Source organism: Aethalodelphis obliquidens, unplaced genomic scaffold (genome assembly GCF_003676395.1).
Source record: "Aethalodelphis obliquidens isolate GAN/ISIS:26980383/991018 unplaced genomic scaffold, ASM367639v1 scaffold20, whole genome shotgun sequence".
Lineage (NCBI taxonomy): Eukaryota > Metazoa > Chordata > Mammalia > Artiodactyla > Delphinidae > Aethalodelphis > Aethalodelphis obliquidens.
This window is the reverse complement of record NW_020837964.1, coordinates 2,335,705-2,362,410: the sequence shown is the minus strand read 5'-3', so window position 1 is coordinate 2,362,410 and position 26,706 is coordinate 2,335,705. Positions and strand designations below refer to the sequence as shown.

Here is a 26,706-nt window from a genome sequence, read left to right as displayed (position 1 = left end):
TGATAAGGAGTCCGTCATGGAGACCAGCTAGGAACCCAGAACCTGTCCCGGCTCTCCAGGCAGAATGGAGGCGGTGGGGATGCCCTCAGGACCCTAGTGGGACCACTCTGTTCAAAGTGCAGTGAGTCCTTTGGTCAGGACAGAGCTGACCCCCCCACCCCGTGAAACGGAAGCCCAGGGCACGGAGAGAGGGGGAGACACACCTCCCTCTGCCTCACTGATGCCAGAGAGGACCTGCCACTCAGACTCGCCCGCACGTGCCCCTGGGGCACTCGAGCTCTGAGCATTGCCAGGAGCCCCGTGTGGTGCACATCCTCTCTTGTTCCCAAGTCAAGGAGGTTCTGGAACCCAGGAAAGCCAACTCCAAAGCCCAGAGCCTCCCCCACAATTCCAGAGGGGGAGATTTTAAGTCTCTTTTTAGAGCTCCCAGAGTTCCTGTCAACCACATCCCACTAGAAAGCTTTAAAGCCATGCCCTGAAAGCCACCACTTCCTCCCTCCTGGTGCCCTCCCTGGGAAGATCTGCTGAAATAAACTCAGGAGCGTGGGAAGGGGGCTGTGGCAGACACTGCAAGTGTGCTTCCCAGAGTCTTTGATGCCCACCTTCTCCCAACTGTGTACCTTACCAGCCTCTCTTGCAGCTAGACGCAGCCAGTGACACAGTTCTGACCCATTAGATGCCAAAAAGAGTCCGGGACACTTCTGGGAAAGCTTTTGCTTTCCTGATAAAAAGGGGCAGAGACCCAGCTGGTGCAGTCCTGGAAACCTGCTCCTCCCCTCCCCCCTTGAATACAGACGTGATATCTGGAGATGCAGCAGCCATCTTGAGACCATAACAGGACAGGTAATGGAAATGTGGCAGACAGAATGACACCCACCTCCCAGAAGTGCCCACATCCTAATCCCCAGAACCTGTCAGAATGTTAAGTAATATGGCAAAGGGGAATTGAGGTTGCTAATCAGCTGACCTTGAAATGGGGAGATCATCCTGGATTCCCCAGGTGAGCCCAATATAATCACTGGGTCCTTAAAGGTGGAAGATGGAGGTAGAAAAGGGGATCAGAGAAGAGCTGTGATGAAGAAAGAAGGGCAGAGATGCAGCATTGCTGGCTTGGAAGATGCAGGAAAAGGCCAGGAAGTGGGTTTTCCCCTTGAGTTCCTGGAGGAACACAGCCCTGTGACACCTTGACTTTAGAGACCCGGGTGAGACCCGTGTCGGACTTCTGACTTCCAGAACTGTGAGAGAATACATTTGCGTTGTCTTAAGTGGCCAAGTTTGTGGTCATTTGTCACAGCACCTCCAGGGCACTGACACAAGCCATATGAGATGCTGGCTTGCCCTTGTCGAGCAAACAAACTGAGGCCAGCAGCTGCCTTTCTCCAGACATCCTTGTCGTGTGAGAAGAATGACCCCATGCTGGTTTAAGCCACTTCAAGATGGACTATTTGTGACTTGAAGCTTAACACGTTTCTAACTGCCATCTGTGTCAGCCGGAGAAGCTTTCATTTCAAAATTCCTTTTGTGAGAGAGAAAAAGCATCACCAGCTAAAAATGTAAATTGAACCCTAGGACAGTACCCCCAAGGTCTGACGATGAACTTCGGGCGGCCCTGGGACCTTTCTGGGGAAAGGAAGGTATAGTGAGATCAGAGTCCCTTGAGCAATTCTCTTCATAAAACTTTCTCTTCATATAATGTCCTAAAGCCCTCAACATTCTAAAAAGGGAAACAGATTGTTAAGTAAATGTTTATTGAACCATAAAGTGGACCTATGACAAAAAAGTTAATTGCAATAAACAAAAGGGTTATCTTCTCTGGGCACTGTGGCCACTACATGGCAGGGTCCCTGGCATAACAGATGTGTTTGCAGTTGCCCACCTGATAGGACTGGCTGCGACTTCTCCAGTTTAATGGCCACTCGGGACTCGGTTCCTTGTGTCTTACTTTTTATGGCAGGCTGTTTATCATTGATATGACCTCTCTCTGACAGCCCTTTTTCAGAAACACAGCTTTACTGTAATGTCATTTCTGAGCTGAATTTTCCCAACCTATCTGATTGCTCACTTTACAACTGGGTTTCTAGGAGTGGGTTGCAGGAAGATGCCTTTGCTTACTCACGACGCGCAAGGAGACTGTGATCTGGGAAGGGACGTTTGTTGGGGACCTGCCTTGAGGGTCACTCGGCACCGGAGTGGGCAGCCGTTTGACTCTCGCTGCTCCCGGTGTGGTCTGACCAGGTTACGGATGAAAGAGATAGTCCAGCGCAAGGTCTAGCAGAGGCCCGGCAGGTGACCATTGTTCAGCAAACGTTAACTATTGAAATGCCCTTCTCTCCAGCACTCCCAGCAGCCCACGGGGTAAGTCTGGGGAGCGTTCCCACACTCCAGGCCAGGAATCCGAGGCTGAGCAGGATTCCATGACAGCAGGACAGCAGCCCATCTTCCCGCTCTCCCTGAGACGCCTCCCCGCGGCGCCCACGGCCATACCTGAATGTGAGCGGCCGGGGTAGCCCCAGGTCCCGTGTTCTTTCCAAGGCCAGCACCGTGCACCCGCCTTCCTCTCTGTCCTCACGAGAGCCCTGTGAGGGGCCTTGTGCTGCTCACACTCAGGACGAGGAAGCCACAACCTCAGGGGGCCCTAGTGTCTCGCCCACCATTCTGAGACACTTGGAGACAGGTGCGAACGCAGGCGGCCCAACGGCACGTTCTGGGCTCTCATCTGTGACCCCACAGCCCCGCTGGCCGCAGCACAGCCTTCTCTGGCCCCACAGAGTGCAGCGAGGTCAAGCGGGCTTTCAGCCAAAAGCAGAGAGGGTCCCCTCTGAGGGCCAGGCTCTGAGCTCAGAGAACCGATTCGCAGAAAATCCCAGACTGACGGGGAGCCCAAGAGAGGTGTGGGGCCAGAGAAGGGAAGCCGTGGGCACCCCAAGGCCCACCACGCAGGGCCTCCTGGGACTGTGACCACAAAGGCCAGGCCCCCCGCCCTCCTCCCAGGCTCGCCCACAGGTCACCTGCGCCCACCTGGAGAGACCTTCCCGCAGCCTGCCACAGTAGCCTCTGGGCACAGGCTGGGATCCTGGCGCCAAGCGAGAGTTTTGCCACTTGAACCCCTCTCTGGTTCTGACACCTTGTGACTCTGGGCAAACCCCCAACCTCTCTGTGCCTTGATTTCCTTCTCTGTGAAATGACACTTGTAAAAGAAGGCTCCTGCTTTTAAGGGAAGTTTTGGCCCAAAACACCGATCCTTTATTTTCCCGACTGGTAGGAACATATTAATTCATTTTATTTTTAAAGAGGCCATGAGTGAGATATCCAGAATGTAAAGAGATAAACATCCCATCAGGAGGGTTTTTGTAAAGAAAAGTGTCTCTTTCTGCTTTGAATCAAGAGAGCATCACGTAATCGTCAGACGTGACCCACGCCGCCTTGGCCCTCTGCTGGTCACCCAACCACATCTGTTCCCCACCCCATTCCTCCCTGTTGACAGGATTCGGGTTTTGTTTGGTTTGGCAATGGACCCGACTAAAAATATGCAATTTCCCAGACTCCTTTGCAGTGAGAGTGGTCAGGTGACATGGTCCCAGCCAAGGCAATGGAGGTGAGCTGCCCAGAGGGGCCCTTCCAGAGGGACAAGACGGTACAGCATCTCCCTGGCCCTTTATCCTTCCTGGAATGCCACGAGTCCCAAAGATGTGGCATTCACCTCAGGACCTGAGCCCACAGGCCCAGAGCCCAAAAGATGGAGCGAACCAGGCTCCCTGCCCGGTCTGCCCACCCCCACCTTCCCCGCCTAGGACAACACCCGTTATCTGCAGCTGACCCACGTGCACCTGAATACTAGGAGCTGCAACCCTGACCTCATCTTTGAGGAGTAAACACAGAAGAGGTTAGACCGGCCATCTCCCTGGAAATAACTCCCACCCAGGCCTGGGGGCCCCACCTCCCTCTTGCCTATCAGAGATGATTGACATCAATAGCATCCAATCACAGTGTTCTCTGTCTTCTTTGGGCACTGAAAGGCAGACACCTCTGTTCACTAATGTAAATATTGTATTTACTGGGGCTTATTTATTTATGCATTTCCTTAGTGGAAGCAGCCTTCAGGTTCCCTGAGGCGTAACATGACGTGCAGGCTGCGGCGCCCTGGAGCTGCTGTCTCCTCCTGAAGTGGTGACTGACGGAGATGGCACTCAGGCAGAGGGCCTCGGCGTCTCCGTCTGTGCAGTGGGGATGCCCAGACCGTGCCTGCCCGGTCCCGGGACTGCCCCCATCTCGGTGATAAGACCAAGGCTGTGGTCTCTGAGCACGTCCCCCCTCGTCCACTCTCCCCGTTCCGGCCCACTGGGAGGTCCCCACACTCCCCTTACTGGCCCTTAACCCAGGCCAGTGCCTGGAATACAGCTGCCCCAGCTCCCCTCCAGGCTGAGCCTTCACATCTCCATTCAGAGGCCCTTCTTAGGGCTTCCCCGAAACCCCCTACATGCCCAGTGCCCCATCCAACGCTCCCCCAAAGCCTGCAGCCGCCCAGCACAGTCCGGCCTCCCCGTGGACTGTGGGCTGAGACAGAAATGACCTTGCTTGTTGTTCACGGCTGTAAACCCAGAGCCGCCCAAGTGCTAAGCACGGAGTCAGGCTCCACAGACACTTGCTGCCCATGGAATGACTGGCGCTGACCTAGTGGGAGATGCTGTCATTTCACAGTGGTGGCTATGGAGGGCTGGGAGGTACAGCAAGGCCTCATTTTGCCACATCTGCGTTTTCTCTCCCACACACCATGTCCTTACACCTCCTACCCTTGGGGAAAGGAGGAGAGTGTCTCATCGCATTGGCCCCGGTGCTGCGACAGGAGAGATGCCTAACCCCAGGTGACCGAGAGTTAAAGGAAGGACAGCCTAAAAGGACAGGAGGGAGAAGTGAAATACTCAGAATTCCCTTCAGTTCCCCACTGCACTGAAGCCTTGAGGCAAGGAGGTGAGTCACTAGTTGGAGAAGAGGGAACCGCGCTTGGGGAGAAGGAACAGCAGGTGCAAAGGCCTTTGAAGAATGGCGGGTTGTGGGTGTGTCGGGGAGCAGAGTGAGGAAGGCCGAGGCTAGACTGTGGTGGTTGTTGGTTTTTATAACACGGTATTATCGTTAACTCTGCTTATAATAATGATAATGTCTGTCCAGCACCAACTATGTTCCAGGTACTTTACCTACACCATCTCAGTCCCTACACACCCCAGGAGGTAGGCCCTACTATTATCCCATTCTATAGAGGACAAACCTGAGGGCCAGAGAATCAAACCGGCTTTTCCCAATACACCCGACAAGAAGGGGCAGAGCTGGGATCTCAATCCAGGCTCCTGGCTCCTCAAACGTTGTTCTCAAATGCCATTTTATACCGCGGTCCTTGCCCTTGGGCAACGTGAAAAGAGCTGTTTGTGACCCGGCGATGATGGATCACTCAGCTCTCAGCACATCCTGCTACGTAACGAAAGCACAAAACCTGTGGCACGTGAGGGCAGCATTTATACCCTGTGTCATAACTGGTCGGGTAGGCGTCGCTGCTGACGCTGGCTGGGCTACTTACATGTCTGTAGTTCTGCTGGGATGAATGGGCGTCTCCCATCCTTCCTCAGCCGAGCAGCTCAGGCCCTGCTCACACAGACAGCAGAGGCACACGAGGACTAGTGGACATGGGTAAGAGCTCCTCCAAGCTTCTGCCTGAGTGACGTCTGCTAACATCCTATTGGCCAAAGGAAGTCACATAGTGAAACCCAGACTCCAGGGACAAGGAAATCTACCCGCGTCTTAGTAGAAGGTGCTACAAAGCACTCAGCAAAGGGCTTGGACCCAGGGAGGGCTGAGGCCCTGAGGCCACTTATGCATTCCACCTGTCATAGGTGAGGAAGGCCCAGGCCAGGGCCAGAAGAGATGCTGGGTGGGGAGACAAGGGGGCCTCTCTGAGCCCGGGTCCTTCCCTGGGCAAAGGAAGAGTGACTTGTCCAGGGTCCAGCACGAGGCAGTAGGAGAGCTGGAGCCCTTGTCCAAACCGTCTGACTCCAAGACCCCTTCCCCTTGAGGTATGAGCCTGGGTGGATCACTAGATCCAACCAAGAAAAACAGAAACTCCGCTGAGTATTTAAAACAGAGAATTCAATACGTGGAACTGGTTGCTCTGATGATGGAAAACGGAGAAGCCAACCGTGGAGCCCGGGAGGTATGCACCGGCAGGAAGCTGCTGGCACCCTGGGGCCAGAGGGACAGAGAGGGGCCGGGGCTGGCAGAGCCTGCCCCTGCAGCAGCACCGCTGCTGAGCTGCTGAGATGGGAGCTGGTGGGGGAGGACTGGGAGGGGGAGGGGGAGGGGAGGGGAGAGGGGGAGGGGAGAGGGGGAGGGGAGAGGGGGAGGGGAGAGTGCCCAGCTTCTCCCTCCTCCGGCCCTCCCTCCCAGCTCTCACCAGCACCTCTCACCAGCCAGACCCAGCCAGAAGCCAGGGGAGCCTGCGAAATGCAGCCTCTCAGCCCCTGCAGCACAGAGCCAGCCAGGGAGGGTTGAGGGATGGGGCTGAGGGCACAGAGAGGGAGCCTCCCTAGGGACAAGTGGCCTCTGTCTCCTGTGTGCTCCAGGCCAGCGCACACATGCAAAGCCCTGGTTCTGACCCAGGAGAGCTGGGTGGGGCCTGAGACTCTGCATGCCTAACAAGCGCCCAGTGATGCCCAGGTTGCTGGTCTGAGGGCCACACTTCCCGAGGCAGCACCAGCAGGGAGCGGAACGCCTACAGGGAGACGCCCAGAGAACATTCGTTTAGTATTTACTGCAGCTGGGCTTTCCCTCCTCCTTCCAGCCTCTGAGGCAGGAACTGCAACGGGAGAGAAAATCAACACCACCAACTCAAGAGACTCACCGGGGTCACCCCTCTCGTAGGTGGCCGAGATGTGATGCCAGGAGGCCCCTCGGCCCGTTTGTTCCTGGGCTCCGGGAAGTGGCCCACAGATGGCCACGACCCAATCGTCCATCTCGCATACGCTAGGGGCCCAGCCTTCTCATTCACAATCTCAAATCCTCACGACCTGAAAAAGAAAGATCACCAGCTCCATTTTAAGTCGGAGGAAACCTAGGCTCAGGAAATTTAAAAACTTCACCACGGGTCCCCAGTGAATGAAGGCAGAGCCCTATTTGAACCCAAACCTGCCTAAACCCTCTGCTCAGGCATCACCCCTGACTCTCAGGCTCACCCTCCATCACTCAGCAGTACTGAATTCGCAGAGCCTACAAGGCCCTGTTGAAGAACGTGGGGCCTGTGATCCCCCACCTGGATTCAGACTCCAGTCCTCCCAGCCCTCCCAGCCCTGCGCACGAGCTGTGCTGCCTGGGAATCTCACTCAGGTGCCTCAATCGTCAAGTGGGGACAATGACATTCCTAACTCCATCAACGCGCTGGGAGGCACCATCCAGTTATCCCGTGCGACCCTTGGCACATTCACACTCTGGATAAATATCAACCTTGTTGTAAGTATGCAACATTCATGACGCTTAGATTCTGGTGGAGAGACACAACGCACAAATCATCAAAACTAGGCATTCGTCGTGTGACTGAGTGTCCAAGATTAGATTCCAAGAGAGTGTGCGTGATGGAACAGCAGCACGGCACTCTCCGAGCCCTCGCCCAGGCCCTGTGGGACTGGGTGCCCACGAGGCGGCCCGCTCTGTGGATTGCTCACAGCTCTCCCAGATGGGAGCATGTCCCATCTCCTCACCAAGCCAGCCTCCACTGCTGCCTGGGCTAAGACCTGGGGAGAGCAGCCTGGAATGTTTGGGGCCCAGACACCTCCGATGCAGAGGCGGCGACACAAGGCCACTGAAAGGTGGCCTCAAACCTCACTTCTCCAAACCGCACACAAGATGCTGGGCAAGTCTGTTTCTGAGAAGACAGGCAGGGATTTGAGCTTCTGGCGCTTGTTTGCACAAAGGATTTCGGCCTTCTTTCTCCTGTCACACAGCTTAAACACGTTAGCTGACCCTTAAATGGAATCCCCACGATGTCCCCCTCTCCCTCCAAGAGAATTTGCGGGGGGGGGGGGGGCGGGGGGGGGATAAAATGCATTGTGTCCCGAGGGCTTTATTCCCGGCACTGTAGACTCCATGCTAACTGTATCTTCTGGGTTTTTGAGTGTCTTTTTCTCTTCTCCTTTACCTTTTAACTAAAACACAACATAAAATAAGCGTTTTGATTGCATTCAGCTGTGAAGAGGGACGTACATACCCACCCACCCCACCTTTGCTGGCAGAGATCAAACGTGAATTTCTCAAAAAACAAAAAGTGGAAAGTTTACAAATACAGGACTCAAAATCTGCAACAGCACACCATCACTCCAAGCCAGGGACGTGTGCAGTCTGACATGCTTGTAGGCAAGCAGGCCTCCATGCTGTTTCTCTAATCCCACGTGCAAAGATGGTACCAGGGCCACTTTCTTCCAGAAAAAAAGAAAAAAGAAAGCCCAGAAGAGGCAATAGTCTCTGCATCAGCTCAGGTCCTATCAGCCTGGTTGGCAAACTGAAACATAATATTTTAGGCTGAAAGTGGTCAAATAGGCTGTTGAATTCATTTTCTAAAAAGTCTCACTCCGAACAAATTTATTCATTTACACGAAGTCTGAAAGTGCTTTTCCTTGTTGGGTGTCTGAAACCTGAAATATTTTCAACCAAACAAGAAAATGTTCGCTGTTGAATGGCCTATTGGAGCTGTCACAAATGTGATTTCTGGGAATAAACAAGATCGTAAGAAGGCTGGCCGGAGCAGAAACGTAAGTCAGCGTTAATAGGTGGTGTAACTAAATTATCCCTTAAGCCAAGGTGCTAAGTGACACAGCTTTTTGTGTGTGAATTATAATACAGTCGCCTCCCTGGGCCTGCACAGATCTGAATTGGACCTCTCTCCAGAATCACTAATTTTATTTTTCGGTTTCTATGTATCAAATAGCTCCCTCTGTTCTGCAGGCGAACCAAAGTACTTGAGACATACAAATTCATATTTTCTCCATATCATTTTACAGAGGTTCACTTGATACACACCTGGCTCCATAAACAATGTTTATTTTTTATGGGTTAGTATCTTGCTCAAGAAAATTAAAACTAAGTTTCAGGAAGCTTTATTTTCATTCTAACTATTGTTCGCTGGTCACTGCCACTCAGTACTTAGATGACTTTTTCCCCAAAGGGTAAAACATCTTTACAGCGGAACACAGTCTATTTAAACAGCTGGTTTTTGCGCAATCGTTTTATCAATGCGTAGATTCGAGGTATGAGTAGTCGGTGACTTGCTCAGTTTGTAAATTCATACAGGTATAAAAGCTGGCAGGTCACTCAATTAAATTTTTAGAGAGCAACGCATGATTCATTACTACCACTATGATGGGGTTATTGGTCTCTGCTGCATTTACATATTTCTATGTCTTTAAATAGGATTTCACATTTGGAGTGAAATGAATTCCTGCCTATCTCCCGGCCAAGGACAAATGATAACATTATTTTTAGGAAAAGAAATAGATCTTTTTTGTTGCTGTTGTTGAATTCCAGTTTGTTTAAAATAATTGTCAACATGCACCCTATTTCTTTTTAAATTAAAGAAAAGATACAGCAAATTATTCCATAAAACAAATTAAGGAATCGTGTTGTCCCATGAAGAATCAAAACATTGAAATTATCCAAAAATGTTTTAAAATCATTTTAACATTAAATATGTTGAACGACGTGCTCATGGTTATTGAGACTCTCTCTAGCAAGAGGTGGGGATAGAAAAATGTTTGTTTGTTTTTGAAATCAAGTAGAAGCTTTTCCCAGTTGGAGAGGAGGAGCTTCATTCCTGGGAGATGGAGGTTTAAAAGCTTTAAAAAGCCGGCCATACCATTTAGCAGGCGCTGATATAACGAAATACAATGCCCAGGGTGGGAGGCCCACACACATTCATCACTTTCAGAAGGAAAATACTTTTTTGAGAAGGTGAGACTCTGGTATCATTATCTGTACACTCCTGATTTTAATTGGCCATTTGTACGCATATAAGATTCCATGCAATACTGTAACATGTATATTCTTCGTGAATGTTACAAACAGAGAATCGTAAGTATATCGTTTACGTGATAAAACATAGACAGGCAACAGATAAAATTTTGAAAAAGCTGCTAAGCGTCTTCCATTTTTATTTTGAACATTTCCAGAAAGTATTTCGTTGAACTCTAGCTGGGTGATGTCTCAGACCATTTCAGGACGGTGAGACACTTGGTAGTTAACAGTCGCCTTAAATACTTTTATACTCTTGGATGGCTTGGCACGTTTCAGGCCAGGGCTCAAAAAAGTTTTTCTTCTTGCTTTTAGAGATCACTGGATGCACTCCGGAGAGGTGAAGGGGGTAAATCTCAGTATCTATCTTCCCCACCCCCACCCGTGGGTCACTCTAGAAGTAACATCGCCATCTACTGGACAGCAGGGGAACCTCCCTAAGAAGGGGAAGGTTTCTGTTTCGGCAATCCAAACTAGAAAGCTTACAAAATATATTTAAGATGTACAATGCCATAGCTTCAGGAACAGAAGAGCAAGAATAAAATACTCTAATCAAAAGTGCAGGAAAGTGGAAATACCCTTTTTGCACAAACTGGTCTGCAGCAATTTTGAAAACTGGTTCTACCCCATCACCCCATCCCCTGCAACAACTCCCAGAGAGGAGGTGAAAAAAGTAAGACAATTGCTATTTTTAATTTCTAAGAGTTTTTATATTAGTTATGAATTTCTGAAGCGAGAGGTGTTTTTTTTTGGTCACTAGTCAGCTCCCACCTTTTTCTCTGCACACTTCCTGGGGGTTGGGGACACGGGGGAGGCACACACACACACACACACACACATTCACACACACTCTCTCTCTCTCCTTTGGAGTTCTTTAACCTAACAAGGCTTTGGGAACACAAGAGCATAAAACTGGGATAACCCAAATATTATTCTAAACTCTTTTTTTCAGGCACTTAAGCAAAACAACTACCATTTTTGAAGTTTATATAACTTTTCCTTATAAATACAATCACATTCCAATTATACATCTGCATGATGTCGATTTCTGGATTTTCTTATGCAAGTAACAGTCCTGCTTTCCCCCCTTCTTCCTGCTCCTAACTGATCACTGGATTGGCCTTGAAATTTGAGCATTAATTGCTTTCTCTTGGTAATTAAAGTCAGGGTATTCTTTTCATGAGAGAACTACATTGTTTTACAATTTCCCATACTCCTTGGAATAGTTTCACAGAGGAAAGGAAAGAAGTCAATTGTGGCCCAGAATATTAACATATGTTTTCTTTACAACCCTCCCAACACTTGACAAGATGTTCAGAAAAAAAATTTGGTAAATAGATAACATGTTAAATGAAAATTACAATTAAATTTATTAAGTATCACAATTCACCCATTTTAAAAGAGAAACATTTCTACTGAATTTTATTTTTCTTTATTACACATCATAAAAAAATTTTTAAGTGTCCTAGGAGCCTTAAAGTCAGGCTTTAAGTGGTATTACAGTCACAGATTACTTCATTTCATATATGTATTCATTTCATATATATATATATATATATACCAAAGTATTTACATTTTGTAACTTAATTTCTCACTCAATAGAGTTTGAAAGATCTGGACATTATAAAGGCAAACTCATTTTCTGCTGGAATGAAATGAGAAAATGAAAATTTTAAAAATTCATTTTATTAGGTAAATTCAGTAGGGACTCCCTGTTAGCCCCTGAAATAAACCAGCCTGCTTCTGTTTACTTTCTCCATCTTTCGGAGCCTTAAAATGAAAATTGAAGTCACTGCAATAGGTAAGCATACTCCCCCTCCCCTTCCTACCCGATGTTTGTGTAGAAATTGTAGGGTCTCTTCTCCTAAAAGTTGAGAATGGTGCTGAGGGCTGACAGAGTGAGTTCAGCCTAGGAGCCCCGCAGAAAGCTCACTGGTAGAGAAAGAAAGGGGCAGCGGGACGGGACGGGACGGGACGAGCGGGGTCAGAGCCACAGGAGAGACTGGAGTACTCACAGTTTCCAGTGACTGCTGCTGTCTCTCTGTGTCCTGGTCCCGATTCCAGAAGGAATGTGGCTCTTTGTGCAGAACCAGAATGCACATCCAGGAAGCTGGCAAAATCACTAGCTAAACAATCAATAGAGGAAACACAACAGATTAAAGTACCAAATTTGTTTTTTTCTCCAATAAAGGAAAAGAAAGTGAGCAGAGGGGAGGGTGGGGAAAGAAGACATGTTACAATTTTTTCCTGTGACCTGAGCTGGGCCCCAGGTTAACCTCAGTTCAAATTTGGATATGTGTTCTCCTGCACCCGCATAATATAAAAGGATCATTCGACCGCCTGCAATGGACGCAGGCTTATCGCAAACCCTGAGGTTCACTGTGTGAAACAGTCTGAGTTCCTGCCGCAGATCTGAAATGAGTTTTCCTATGAAAATACACTTTAAAACTCAGCGACCCCCGCCCCTAACGAATGCCTCCAGTGACAGGAAATGTTAACCATTTTAAGCACTTTTTATTTGCATTTGCTCTGAAGCTGAGGGAGTGAGGGGAGAAATGTACATTTAATGATTGGTCGTGAAAATCAGATCATGGAGTGAGCGTGGATCTGCATGTTTCTGAGCCGGTTGGGGGGGTGGGGGTATTGAGCATCCTGGGTCCTGAATTTGCCCAGACAAGAGTGACTTCGCCCTGAATTCCCACAGAAGCTAGAAAGCGTTTGCATATATAGCAGTTGAGCCGTATTTCAAATTCTCTTGCTCTGTTGATAAGTTAAAGGCAGTCCCCTTCCACTTTACAGCTGGGGAGTCTACAGAAAAGTGCCTGTCTCACACTGTTTGTGGCACTGAGATGTGTTTGTGCGAGTGTTTTCTCCCTGGGATCAAAAGGGGAAAAAAAAAATTTCCCCCCAACTCAACTAAACACTGAAGCTCAGAAACACACGGAATGTGTATAACATTGTCCTTCAGAAATCCATCTTGATTTTTTTAAAAAAAACTCCTCTCTGTGATCAAAAGCCGACAGAGAATTACATTTTTCTCTATTCTGTTGCATTTAACGTGGACTAACACGGGGTGAGTTTAAACAAACAGATGGCCTGGGTATGAATGCTTCTTTCAGTTTGAGTAGCTCAAGGTGGGCTGGATCCATGGGGGGTGGGGGTGGACCGCAGTCCGGAGGATTAGTTGGAGGGGAGGAAAGCTGCAAAGTTGAGGGGGGAGCTAAGACAAGAATAAACCCATGATGAAAACAATTTTTAAACTACCTCTCTGCTTTGAGCCTGCGATCCTCCAGCAAGTGTGCAGTGTAACTGTTGAAATTCTTCTGCCTAAAAGATAAATGGCCTACTTGATTCAAGAGAGTCAAGTAGGAAAAACAAAACAAAACAAAAACTCTTCAAAGTATATTTTCAGAAGATAATCTAATGCACAATGAACGCCCGGTAAGAGGGGTGTGCAGGGGAGAAGGCCAGCTCCTCGTGGGAAATCCTGCACGACAGTGGTACTCCAGCCGCCTTGGGGTGGAACGGGGGCCAACTGAGAAAGGCCAGTCCTGGGTTGAGGGTCTTCACAGGGTTGAACTGGACCTACCCACCCCGCCCCCTGCCCCGAAGTCCCAATCAGAACGGCTGCTCGTGGCCTCCCATGTGGGAACTCTAAGCCACTGACCCACACGCCATGAAATCCCTCAGCCCAATGGGAACATACAGGGCTGTGCAAGACTGGGGCGAAAATTCTGGGGCGTGTGGACACTTGGAGGTCCCTGCTGAGAGCTACGCAATCTGCACTGTGTCTTCCCCATGTGGGAGGGCGGAGGTGCTAGCTGGTGCCAGTCTACCCGTGGGTGGGCCGGCCATGGATGTCCCCCTTGGTCTCAGAGACCTTCCAGAATCCTCTTCCTCCACGGAAAAAGTCTGCAGAAGAGGGACAGCCATCCTCGCCTCTGCCCCACAGCCTGGGAGACATCTCACGTCTCCACATCTCAGGTATTAAACCCCAGCCAACTGTTTGGACAGGGTCTGTGCCCTGGCTTCAGGGCCCGGTGGGTGATAAAATGCAGAGGGCGTCACAGAGAACCCTCTGAGCCGGCGTTCCCTCTCCCTTTCACTGCCTGCAGAGCAAGCATGACCTTCCCTCCGTGCTCCTTCCCTCTGGTGCTCAAGACGCCACTGAAAGGAAGGGGAGAAAAAATCAACAGGCCGTGTAGAGTCACTTGTCAGCAATGGCACACACCCCGCTGGGGTGCTTAATTAAAGGCCAGGCGATTTCTGCAGGATCAAACCAGAGAGAAGGAACCCAGACCCGGCCAGGCTGCTGTGTGGAAATTCAGGAGGCCTCTGGCCCGGGGACCCCACGACCCAGCGACCGGCCCCATGCTCGCAAACTTCACCGCGTCTCTCGAGTTCCTGGGCCCTGAGCTGTACCTCGAGCTCTTGGTGCTCAGATTCTAGCTTCCCATCCATGTTGGGGCAGACACAGCCCAAGCCTGGAGTTGGCAGGATCCCGACAACTTGGCGAAGGCAAAAGAGCCTGCAGGGGGAGGAAAAGGAAGAATGTTCTAGAAGGAGACAGAGCCCAGGCGCTGGGCCGAGAAGGCAAGCGACACCGACTTTTCTCCCTCACCTGCCCTTTCTCTGCAACACCGAAAACAAACCAGGACAGCAGAAACGTATGTGCATAAAGAATGCAGTGACTGCACGCACACACACACGCACATGCACACGTTTTATTTTCAATTTATTTATTTTAAATGCCAGACTATTTCTTCTTACTAAAGGCCTTTTCTCACACTGTTTTATCCCCTAGTTTCACAGAGCTTCCCTCCTTCATGTAAACGAAGGCATTTCCCACAGCCCTTTGGCTGGAATGTTCTAAAATGCTAGCATCGACACATTTCTATTTCATTTTATTGCAGAAAAGTTGTTTTATGGCACAGAGTGTGTGGCGTGTGTGAAGAACGAGCAAAGGAGGGGGGTTCTGCTGCGGAGGGGAGCTGCCCCGTGGTGCCGTCGGCCTCATATAAATCCTGAACAGTGACAGTTGAGCTGGCAGGAGAATTTGGGAAACCAACAGACAAAATATACAGTGCAGCCCGTAGGCCTCACCTTTACGAGGCAGAGAGAGCTTCTGGAATGGGTGGGCCAGGACCTCCGAGGCCACTCATTAGGCACTTGATGAATTGGACATGGGGCCCACTGCCCTCCTGGGGCAGTGAAACGCTCGAAAACCAAGTTTTATTAACCTAATAAAATGAAAGGGAAAAAAAGTCAGGAAAATTTCAGCTGGAAGAATAAACGCGAGGAGCGTAGCAAGTTAACCTACTTTTCATGTATTTAGAACCGTTTTGGCAGCTACGGGCAGTTCCCAAAAAGACCCCACATTCCTAACATCAGATTTCAGCCAACTGGCTATCAACTGGCCACGGCAGCCTAGGAGATCCAGGGATGCGTTGTCTCCACGGTCCCGGGAATGAATACAAGTCAGTACTTTTTCATCACGTTTAACGACAAAGCCAGGGAGGGAGAGAAGGAAAAATGGCAAAGCAAGGTCTTCAGGCGCAGACAGGGGGTTTGGAGAACGAAACGGACGCTGGCTGAGGTCTCGGGAATGCCGTCGCACCCAGAATCAGGGCTGCTGCCTCACAGGGGAGCAGTAACGAATTGGAGTAGTTCAAGCACAGGCAGACGTGCCAGGCTCTATTTTACCCACAAACGCCTCCAGGGACCCTCAGCTTGGGCATGGGGGCTGTGAGGGTCCCTTCTCAGAGACCAGCCCAAGCCCAGCCTTTTCGTGCTCCTGGAGCCGCTCGGGGCCATCTCAGTGGACCTGGAGCCTGCTTTGTCCAGGGGCCTGTCCAGGCGACCACTCCCCCCCAGGACGCAAGGGAGCTTTGTTATCTGTGGGACAGAGAGGCACAGGGTGCTGGCCAGCCTGTGTTCACACAGTGCCCCTGCACAGGGAGGAAACATTTCGGCAGCAGATGCTTCAGCAGGACTGTGAAGAGGAGGCAAAGATGCCTCCTCCCGATTCCCCACTCGGTGTGCGGGCTCAGAGCCGGCCTCGCGGCACCATCACCCATGGGCAACGTGTCGGCAGCAAACGTTCCATCAGCCAGAATCAACAAGCCCCACCCCAAAACCTCACCTCCTGGTCCTACTCAGCGGGCCGGCCCACACCTCCCCATGGCCATTCCTTTTTTTTAATAACACACATACACACACTACTGCCACTATGCATGTGTACGACCACTGTCCACTCCTCGCTGGGCCCAGCTCCGGCCTCTGGGCAAGCCTCTAACACACACAACCCGGCCCTCCTGCGTGCAGATAACAGGATCTCATCTGCACATGCTCCTGCTATCCAGTTCCTAGGGTATTTGTGCAGCTCTGAAAGGTGGGATAGCTCTGGGCTTTTTTAAGTTGCTTTAAAATTTCATTGCTACAGGGGATTTCTAGGGCAGTGAAACTCTTCCGGATGATACTGTAATGGTGGATACATGACATCACGCATTTATCAAAATCCACAGAATGTCCAGCACCAACTACGGACTTAACAATGATATATTGATATTGCCCCATCAGCTGCACCAAATGCACCACACCCATGCAAGACATTAGCAAGAGGGGAAACTGAGGTGATGGGGTAGCAAGGAGATGGGGACTGGCCTTTCTGCCCAGTTTTTCTGTAAACCTAAAACCACTCTAAAAAATGAAGTCTACTAATAAAAGAAACCTCGCTGCCAAAGTGATAGAAGGAATTTTCCTTCACTGCTCTCTTCCCCGTTTGGTATTTCCTGGGAAAGCAGAGAAGTTCAGAAAGTAGAAAGTTCAAAACAGAACAAAAATCCTACCAGCGCACAGCTATTCCACCCACCCCGTTCAAGGCCATCCTGTGTTGGGTCCAGTCTCGGAGGACGTTTTCCAAGACTGGTTTCTGCAGACAGGGGTGGCCTGATGCTTCTGCAGTAGCGACAGTGATAAATCCAGGTTACTTGAACAGTATTCTCATTTATTTTTTATTTTCACACTAACGACCCATGGTTATGAGTGCAGTGACATGATCGCTGTTAAATACACTGAAATCCTGCTTTCATTTCACAGCTGGTTCCATCCAATTTACAGTCAAATGCCAGCCCATCAACCAGGATTACCACGGTCATTCTGCCCCTGCCCTCTGAGGCCAAAGAGAAGGGTTCTGAGCCCACCCGTGAGCCCACAAACCTGGCACGGGTTGCGCAGGAGAAGCCACCTTGGGGTGTAGACTCCGAGGTGAAAGCTGACCTGAGGAGCCTCCTGCCCCAGTGGGAGGAAAGATGGGAAGCTCACTGCCAACCTCTAGGGAAAGATGGGCCTTGTCCCTGTGAGAGAGAGACAAAGATGGGGAGAGACAGAGATAGTGAGTGAGAGAGAGAGAGATGGGAGGAAGGAGCAGAGAGACAGGGACAGAAAGAAACAGAGACAGAATGAGGGGTGTCTGTAAGCCAGAAACTCGGCCTCCCCCCTCATCCTCCCTGGGAGCTGGCATCTGTAGCCCCGGCCAACGTAAGCGTGGACGCAGGGCAGGCACTGCATTTACACCATTTATACCGGACCTGCACCCCCGCCGCTGTCAGCCCTGACACTCAGGCCTTGGCATGTCGGTTGCTCCGTCCTGCAGCCTCAGTGGCGCCACCAGGTGGTGAAAGCACAAACCCAGGTTCCCGCCCTCCAGCTCCGCTGCAGGAGCTTTTTACGAGGGTGGCCCCAGGATTTCAAACCCCATGCACACACAGAGGGAGACACCCAGAATACCCAAACCACCGGTTCCATTCTGCCTGGAGCCGACTCACACGCAGTGTGAGCCCACAGCGCCGCCTAAATCCAGCCGGCGGAAACATGGGGAGCAGACCCGATGTCTGGGGCCCCCAAAGGAAGGGGGCGACGAGGAACTCCAAGCTCTGGGTTTGTGATGTGATCGCAGCCTCTTTCCTGCCCTTTGCTAGCTCAGAGCCAGTTTTCAAACCTCTAAACCTGGCCCAAGCCCCTCACGCTTAAAATTATACTATAGGGTTGGGAGGGTAGAGAGAATAGAGGATCTCTAGCAGGAAATACACACATCCAGAAAAGAAGAGCCTCCTTAATATTCAGCAAGGCTGTGGGCATTGGGGTGGGGGTTACCAGGCAAGGACGGGGAGGGGAGGCGTGCCCGGGCACACCTGATCTCCCCATCGCCATCCTTCCTCAGAGTCACTTTCTAGACCGCACCACGGAGGTTTTTACGGCACTTCTGAACTGCTAGTTGGCATTGAAAATAAACTTCAGCTAGTACTACCCATAAACAAGCAGTAATTGTCAGAGCTGACGTTTACTGGGTGTTCCCAGCAGGCTGAGCTCAGAACCTGACACATGTTGACACGCTCCACCGCGCACTTCTGGGAGGCGCCGCTGGCACACCCATTCTGCAGATCAGAAAGCAGAGTCACAGTAGCTGTGTCACCAGTAAGTTGCTGAGCTGGATCCACAGCCCACAGCCAAGCCGTCTCTACCCACCTGTGTCAACCCAGGTGACGTGAGGGGCTGCCTCTCACTAAGCATGGTTATGAAAACCCAAGAGAGAAGGAAAGCAGATTTCACTCCATTTACTTCTCCATCAAAGTTGTTTTAGGAAACAGGAAGCCCAAGGAGAAATGTTGGGCCAGGGGAGACTGATGAAAACAGGCCCAATTGGGCCAAAGGCTAGACACAGGAAAAGCCAGCTCCGAGGGTGGCGCGTACCTTTGGGGCCGTCTCCTGGCGTCAGCCCTCCTGAGCAGCCTGGAATTGGCTGCCCAGGAGGTTGCTGCCCTTCTGCATGGACACTTCTACCAGAGAACGGACAACTTTCCAGCACACCGACGAGAAGCTGTACAAAGTAAGACAGGGGTGAGCACACAGACCTTGGGTCAGAAACACATGGTTTGGGTGTGTGAGCTCTTTCCCTTGCTTTGGGGCAAAGTGTTGGCCTTGCAGAGCCTCAGCTCTTTCACCTGCAAAATGGGGATCATCACACCTGGTCTGCATGTCCTCATGTATGACGTACAATCCAGCATCAGGTGGGGAGGAGAGGCCAGCAAGGCCATGTCACCAGGCTCAGGGCTCCCTTCATGCGGCCTCAGCAATGAGCACAGCTCTTGCCCTGGGGTCTTGGCAACACCTCCCATCCGCATGGTCCTACTGACCCCACAGGGCTTTTATCCTGACTACCCAGCAGTCTTCAATGGGAACATTCGTATAATAAAATGCTGACTGCACAAAATGTATGCAAACTTTTGTAAAATATCCAAATGCTCAGACAAAGGCTAACACACCAAAACGTCAAACTCTGGTGATGTTTAGACGATAAGATTACTGATAACTCTTTTTCAATCCATAATGTTTAATGTTTTAACTACTTGGATAATAAATAAAGGAAATTAGGAAAAGACAAATAAATACAGCTTAGAGGAAAATAGATGCCTTTTTCTCCTGAACGACACTCATTTCCCACGTGATCGGTGACAATCAAGGCCGCACAACCATGCGCCTTGTACATGGTGCTGAGGCTCTGCAAAGCCAAGCACTTTGCCCTGAAGCAACGGGAAGAGCTCAGACCTCGCAGGGGCCAGTGTCTGGCCCCTCAGGAAGGACCCCGTCCCTGCCCTGCCCCTGCAGCGCCCAGGCAGGGTTCTGGGTTAGGTTGAGGAATGCTCCCAGGCCTCCTGCTGGAGGCAACTGTCTGCCCCGACCGGGACCCAGTCCACCCTTCCCTTGCCATGGAACATTCACGCTTCCCTACAGCTTTTCTTTCTCCCTTTTTGCAATTATAGACAACGATGCAGCCACTCTATTTGTGCACAAAGTAGCCTAGAGCTCTGGATGAGTGCACGGGGGATAACATCCAAGCTGCACACCGCTGTCCCCATGAGCCAAAGCCAGAGCCAGCTGTGGTCTGGGATCTCTTTGTTTTAAGCTTCTCTGGTCCTGAGGATAAAGACCAGCCCGCGCTGGCAGACAGTGCAGCAGGCCCAGCGTCCCGTTCCGTCCCTCACACTGTAGGGCCCCTGCTAGAGCCACGGGACTAAAAATAACCACCACAAACAAATAAAAAGCAAAGCAAAACAAAACAAAAAGCACCCCAGCATCGAAAGTAAATTCACAGATGGAAAATCCGAGGCCCAGAAATTGAGGATGGGACCACAATCGAATGAAATCCAAATTGCTGGGGAGCACACTGGGAGACGCCGGCCCCTGGCGGAGCTGGGACTCTGCCTATTAAATGACGAGGCAGATGGGCTGCCCGCATCTGCTGACACTGTCAGAGGAAGCCCGTGACCACTGTGACCCCAGAAGGTGTGAGTGGACAGAATCGACACTCCCAGGGCTTCAGCCCCAGCAGGACAAGGGGCCAGACATCAGAGAATCAAATTTTCTTTTGCCCAAAGAATGCTTTCCCCTCAGATTATCAGCCAAATGAATGTGATCAACAATAAAAGGACTCCTCCCTAGTGTCGTTGGATTATTGCATTCTTCTCCCATCCTTTTATAGGAATAAGCATTTCCTTGCCTCTCCCCTAACTTGCGGTACTTCTGTTTCTCCACTGCCCCCACCTCCAGCCCCACTCACATGAGGGAAGCAGGCTCGCCAGACAAACATTCTCGCACACATTCCTCTGACCCTTCCAACCCACCCAGGTCTTGTACTCCTTGTCTCAAACTACTCAACAGCCAGCCGGCCACCTGAGTCACTGAACAAGCCGCATGCATGCTGTACCCTCTCGGGCCGGGCTGCTCACGCTGCTTGTGTCAGGTCGATGTTTGGGATGTGCCCACCCCACCACAACCCCCCTGGTGATAAAGACCCCGTCATCCCAGCGCTGAGCCCCTGCTCGGACTCGGGTAAAACCCCTCAGAGTCAGCACGCCCCCCAGTCGGGCCGCAAGGTCCAAATGCATGTGCGCTCCAACTTTCCAGAACCATCACCAGGTCTCGTGCCTTCACCAGCCTGCAGCCTCTGCATGAGCACGGCAGCCCCTGCATGATGGTGATGTCCCCCACCCCCCGTGGTGGCCAGCGAAGGGGTTGCCACCTTCCCGACGGTGTCCGTCTGAGTCAGCCCCACTTCACATTTCAGTCACGCCAGAGCTCAGAGGAAGCACGTGTTGCCCTTGCACTAGTTTTGGCTCAGTTCCCTGCCTGGTCACGTGTGGGGGGTCCCAGTGGCCACTACGGGGCTCCTGGATAGGACGTGACGTTGACCGGTATGCATTTAGCTGTTTTCCGCACCCCTTGTCCCATGGGGACTTGAAGGGGTTGGGCTCATCTTCTGAGGCCCTTTCATCTGCCTCCTAACCCATGAGTCCAACCATGAGTTGGCTCTGGCCACACCTGGGCCATTTGTCCTCAACAAAACAGTTGCAGGTAACAGGACTGTAAGAGGAGAACACACACACACACACACACACACACACACACACACGGGGTACATGACCTGTGAATAAATGTACATGTGCACATGGAGAGGAAAAATAATAAACTATGCCGTAAGTCAGCATTTCTCAAACAAGACTCCCCAAGATACGACTGTTAGGCCTTAAATAAAACATCCCACGCTTAGTTAAATTTGGGCTGTTTCTTCCAACGCTCTCGGTGCTTCACAGCGGGCCAGAGGCTCTGAGAAGCCTCGCTAAAAAGCACCTGCTCAGCTGTAGTCCCGTTAGCATCCCCGGCACGCATCTGGCTTTTGGACTCTTTGTTGGAGCACACACATCCGTTTCACTACTCCACACACCCGTGTGCAAAAGCAGACCCATCGCCTGCCCTCCTGGAACTCTGTCCAGTAACAGACAGACATCAGTGAACCACCACACAGAAGTAACGCTACTCTGTAATGAATGTTAGGAGATCAAGTGGCTGGGGTGCTGCGAGCCTGAAGGAGAAATCCAGGACGAGGCTTCCCTGCTGGGAAGCAACACTGGCGGAGCAAACTGGTATCAAAGTGGCAAATCGAAGGAGATGGTAACTATTCAAACCGTAAGCCGTGTTATGGACACGGAGCCCACGTGTGCTCCAGAGGCAGGAGGGAGGGGACATGGGAGATCTGAGGACCAGCAGAGACCAGGGTGATGGAAACAAAGCAAGGCATCACGAGGACGGCTGGAGATGCGGCTGGAAAGGAGACGGGGCAGAGAACACGGGGACTCTCACCACATTAACCGTTTTGCACATTATCACATTAAAGCCCCCAGCCCAAGCCCACCAGACACGTGGCTGCAGGCAACCAAGTGGGGTTTATTAGCTCTCTGAGCAAGGGAGAGCCCACCGTGAGGAACCACAGCATCTCAAATTGGGAAGTGAGGAAAGGACACCAGTAGGGGGTGTAGGACAAGAGCTAGTAACAGGATGGTCTGGGCCGGGATTGTTCAGGATTTGTAAGCTAGACAGGTGACTGCAAGAGACGAAGGGTAACAGGGGTAGGGCATGACGCATGATCAGACTCGGATTTGGTGGAAGAAGAGACCAGATTACAAATATATATTTTAACTGATGAGTTGATGTTCTGATTCTGTTTCACTGTGAAACAAACCACCCCAAACTTTAGTGGTTTAAAACAACAACAATTATTTTGCTCATGAATGTGCAATTTGGGCAAAGCTCAACAGGGCTCACCTCTGCTCCTCTCCCCCACCAGGTGGGCAGGCTGGAAGGCTGGGGGCCGGGCATCGTCAGAAGGCCCACACGTCTGCTGCTCAGAGCTGACTGTCAGCTAACGGACTGGCTGGCTGCCGGTCAGACCACCCACACGTAGCCTGAGGGTCCCAGGAGAGAGAACCCAATGGAAGCGGTATTGCCTCTTCTATTTTCTGCTTAAAAGTCATCATTTCTGCCACATTCTTTTCACAGGGGCTGTCACAAAGGTCAGCCCATATTCAAAGGGAGGAAAATGACATCCCCCCATTTGTTTTAAAACCACCACAGTAAAAAAATAAAAAGAGGGAAGAAGGATGAGGGATAACGTGATGAGATTTGCATTTTGAAAAGATCACTCTGGTTACCATCTGGAGAATGGATCTCAAGGGAGAGAAGGATGCATGTGCGGAGACCAGGGAGATGGCTGGGACCATAAACTAAGAGAGAGCTGAGTGTGCTCTGGGCCAGGGTGGCCGAAGCAAAGGTGCAGAGTAATGAGAGTTTCAGGAGCTAATAACGATAACGTTTCGTGGGAAGAGCCAAGAGTGAAGAAAAATTCCTAGGTTTCTGGCTGACTTTGTCATCACTCTCCTCTCATCTCTTCCTCCAGGCCTTTGCATGCCTCATGGTGCCACTGAAGTATTTGTTCAAATGTCACCTCGATCTAATACAGCCACTCCACTGACCCACCCGTCAGTCTCTCCTCACCAGCTTTGGTTTGATTTATGGCATTTACCCTCTCCTGAAATTGTGTGCTGTGTTTGTTTCTTTGCTTGATCTATGTTTGTCTCCTCCACTAGGGTACAAACTCCATGACAACAGGGACCTTGCCCATTGTTCATCTGTAGAAGATCTCCAGTCTCTTACACAGAGTAAGTTCTCCAGCGACATTTTTCTAAATGAATGAATGATGATGGGAGTGGTGGCAGAAGTGGCATTTCCTGAGGTAGAGACCCTTCAAAGAAGACTAGGTTAGAAAAGAAATGATGACTTTTTGTGGGGACTTGCTGAGATGCGAGCTGCCTTTGAGATACCCACAGGAGAAGATCAGTTAGGCAGTTCAGAATATGGACCGATGCTCAGAGCAGAGTTCCAAGATGGATGTACAGATCTGTGGTCTCTGGGGAAAGGTAACAATTAAAGCCATGGGTATGAACGAGCTTGCTTAGGGAGAAAGTGTCAAGTACGGAGTAACATAGGCCTAGAAATGAATTCTGAGGAATCCAAACATTTTATGGTCAAATAGAGGGGATGAGCATGCACAGAGAACAGAGCAGAAGCACCCAGAGAGTTGGGAGGACAACAGAGGGAGTGCGTGCCATGGAAGCCGAGAAACAGGGTATTTCAAGAAGGATGATGTGGCAGACAGTGGCAAAGGCTGCCCATGGTCTGAAGTTAGGTCCAAAAAATGTCTAACTGGATATAGTTATGTCACGGTCATTGGTGACTTTGGCAAAAGCTGTTTGATGAGAACAATGGAAGTGGAAACCAGATTACAAATGAAAGAAGATTAGAGAATGAGAACAGAAAGTACAGACCACACTACTGAGACACGTAGCAGAAAGGAGAGGAGAGTGAGCAGGTGACAAGATGGAGCATCACGTGGGGCTGATCATGTATGTTTGTTTATTTTTAATGTGAGAGAACTGGTCATGTATAGACATCTTTTTTAAAAAATTTAGTAGTTACCCCAGGGTTTGCAATAAATATCTTTATTTGATCAGAGTTTACCTTGAAATAATATTACATGGATTTACATGTAGTATAAGAATCTTACAAACTACACTCCCAATTCCTCCCTCATACTGTTTTTGCTCTTATTATGCATGTTACTCTTACATACGATACAAACATACAGCACATTGTGACTGTGGAGTGCAGTGGGAGATGAGAACATGCTCTCACCATAGTTTCCCTATTTGGTTTTAGAAACATAAAGACTTAGTGGAATTGTGTTTTCACAAGTAGCTTTTGAAGCAGAAGCTACCTACCCCCATCCAATCACCAAGGTAATTTTTTCTGTCTTATAAAGGAGAAGAACTTGGCCAGGTTATACTCAGGGCAAACGGAAACTGGGAAAATCAGACAGCTGAGGATTCTGTCCAGACTTGCTTCTGACCTGCCCCATTTTGGGTCTTGCTAGAATATTCCAAAGGTTGTTTCAGAACATTTTCCTCATAGCCGATGCACTCTGTGCTCACTCAGTCCACTTCCTTTTTGTTTCGGGGAGCCGTGGTATCCAAGAGAAATTTATGTCAGGGTTCAATTCATTTCATTTAAATTGTCAAAATGCCTAACTCTGGGCTCTTCAAGCCCTCCCCTCTGACCCAGGAAGTATTCCATGCCAGCTTCAAGTTGAATTCCATCCCCAGTCCAAGTTCCAAAGGATGGGATTCTACTGAGAGCCCTGAAGCCTGGCCAGGTTCTATGGGTTCAGCAGTTGGAAGAGGGTATTGAGTCCACTTCCAGGTGGACTGAGCCACCTTCCTCTTCCTACCAGTGCAAATGCTTCTGGCCACTGGCTTAGTCACTCTTAACTTTAGACAAGAGAAAAATTCTGTTTTCCAGGAGACAGCAGATGGTCACGTCAAGAGCTGTGGAAGTCTGTGTAACTCAGCAATGGCTGACCTCACAGGCCCACTCTGGGATCGTGTCAAGCCAATGAGAAGTGGTTAAGCCATCACTTGTGGTCAGATATTGTGATCAGAAAGGAAGACCTTATGATGCACATAAGCTTGTGTGTAACCGTCCCAGGAAACTGCCCCTTAGCAGGCCAGCACACACAACCTTCCAAAAGAACATGTGTTTGCTCCCTTGGGCATGACCTGCATTTGACTTCAGAGCTCCTGATTCAGCTCAGCTATAATGAAGGCTCCTGGGGCCAACACAGAGCAAAACACAAGAGACTGCAGCCAACATGGAAGAGTCAAATTCCCCTGGTGTATTTCCTCTGCCTCCCTGGACTGGGAAGGAGAGTCCACCAGTCTTCCCCACCCACTAAAACCACCACCCAGACCCTACCCCGGGCATTAGCAAATGCCCTGCCCTCTAGCATCTGAAAGCCAGCCAAGGGATCATCTCAAAATTCACATCTCCAGATGATCATGACTAGACTCCGTTTCCCAGGACTACTGTCCTGTAAAGGTGAGGAAATAGGGGTTACCACAGATCTCTAAATATGACATCAATTGACTACAGAATAAGTCAATCACAGGGTATGCCACACCCACAATTTCCTAGGCAACCAAGTTCTTAATCAGGCAGTCCTCTTGGCCCTAACTTGCCGGACAAACCCTCTGAAAGGTTGGGATTCACTCAGGGGTGACAAACTACATGTGAAATGCATTTTGAAGCAGGGAGCCATTTACCACTGTCATGTGCCTAACTAGTCCTCCAACAAGTTAACCTGGGAGAGCAACTCCTTCAGGCTCTGGAAGCAAGTTGGAATGTTATGAGAATGAAAAGTCAGTGTGCATGTGGGAAACTAGGAAGGACCAGGTACTGCTGCTAAATAGGTGGGGTGAATGGCTGGTTAGGCAAAGACTGGCTTTGGGTAGAGTCAGCGTGAAATTGGCTTTCCCGGTTTGCACACTGATGTCTAATCCTCATGACTTTCTGAAATGAGGGAACATCCATTTCCACTTTGCAGAGGAAGAAATCGAAACTCAGTTATGGGACTTGTTCAAAGTTTCATAGCTGGTGGTGAGTGACAGAGGAGGGATTCAAACCCAAAGAGCTTCAGGATCATGACTGCTCCCATCAAAAAGCTACAGTCATTTAGAATGCGTATATTTTTATTACAATGCTTGATAAACAAAAATTAAGCTCAACATGTGACCAAGGTGGATTCTAAGAACATGAGAGCTTAGGGGGAAAGTGAATTTAAGCCATTTCTGAATCTCACAAATCTAATACCATTTTTATGAACCCAATTCCATTTTTACAAGATTAATTCCATTTCCCAAATTTTTCATCATCATTTTT

At 50.0% G+C, this 26,706-nt stretch overlaps 1 protein-coding gene across 1 annotated transcript in view; it reads right to left on the bottom strand.

Moving 5' to 3' along the window:
* Positions 1-26,706, bottom strand: part of CUNH16orf95 (chromosome unknown C16orf95 homolog) — a 475,446-nt gene that overhangs the window by 278,422 nt on the left and 170,318 nt on the right. Inside the window, exons 10-15 of the mRNA XM_027119903.1 lie at positions 15,145-15,281; positions 14,464-14,569; positions 13,306-13,368; positions 12,057-12,167; positions 6,887-7,052; positions 5,570-5,725 (exon numbers count right to left, since the gene is read on the bottom strand). The gene's annotated coding sequence lies outside the window, so the exon portion shown is untranslated. The remainder of the gene's footprint in view (positions 1-5,569; positions 5,726-6,886; positions 7,053-12,056; positions 12,168-13,305; positions 13,369-14,463; positions 14,570-15,144; positions 15,282-26,706) is intronic.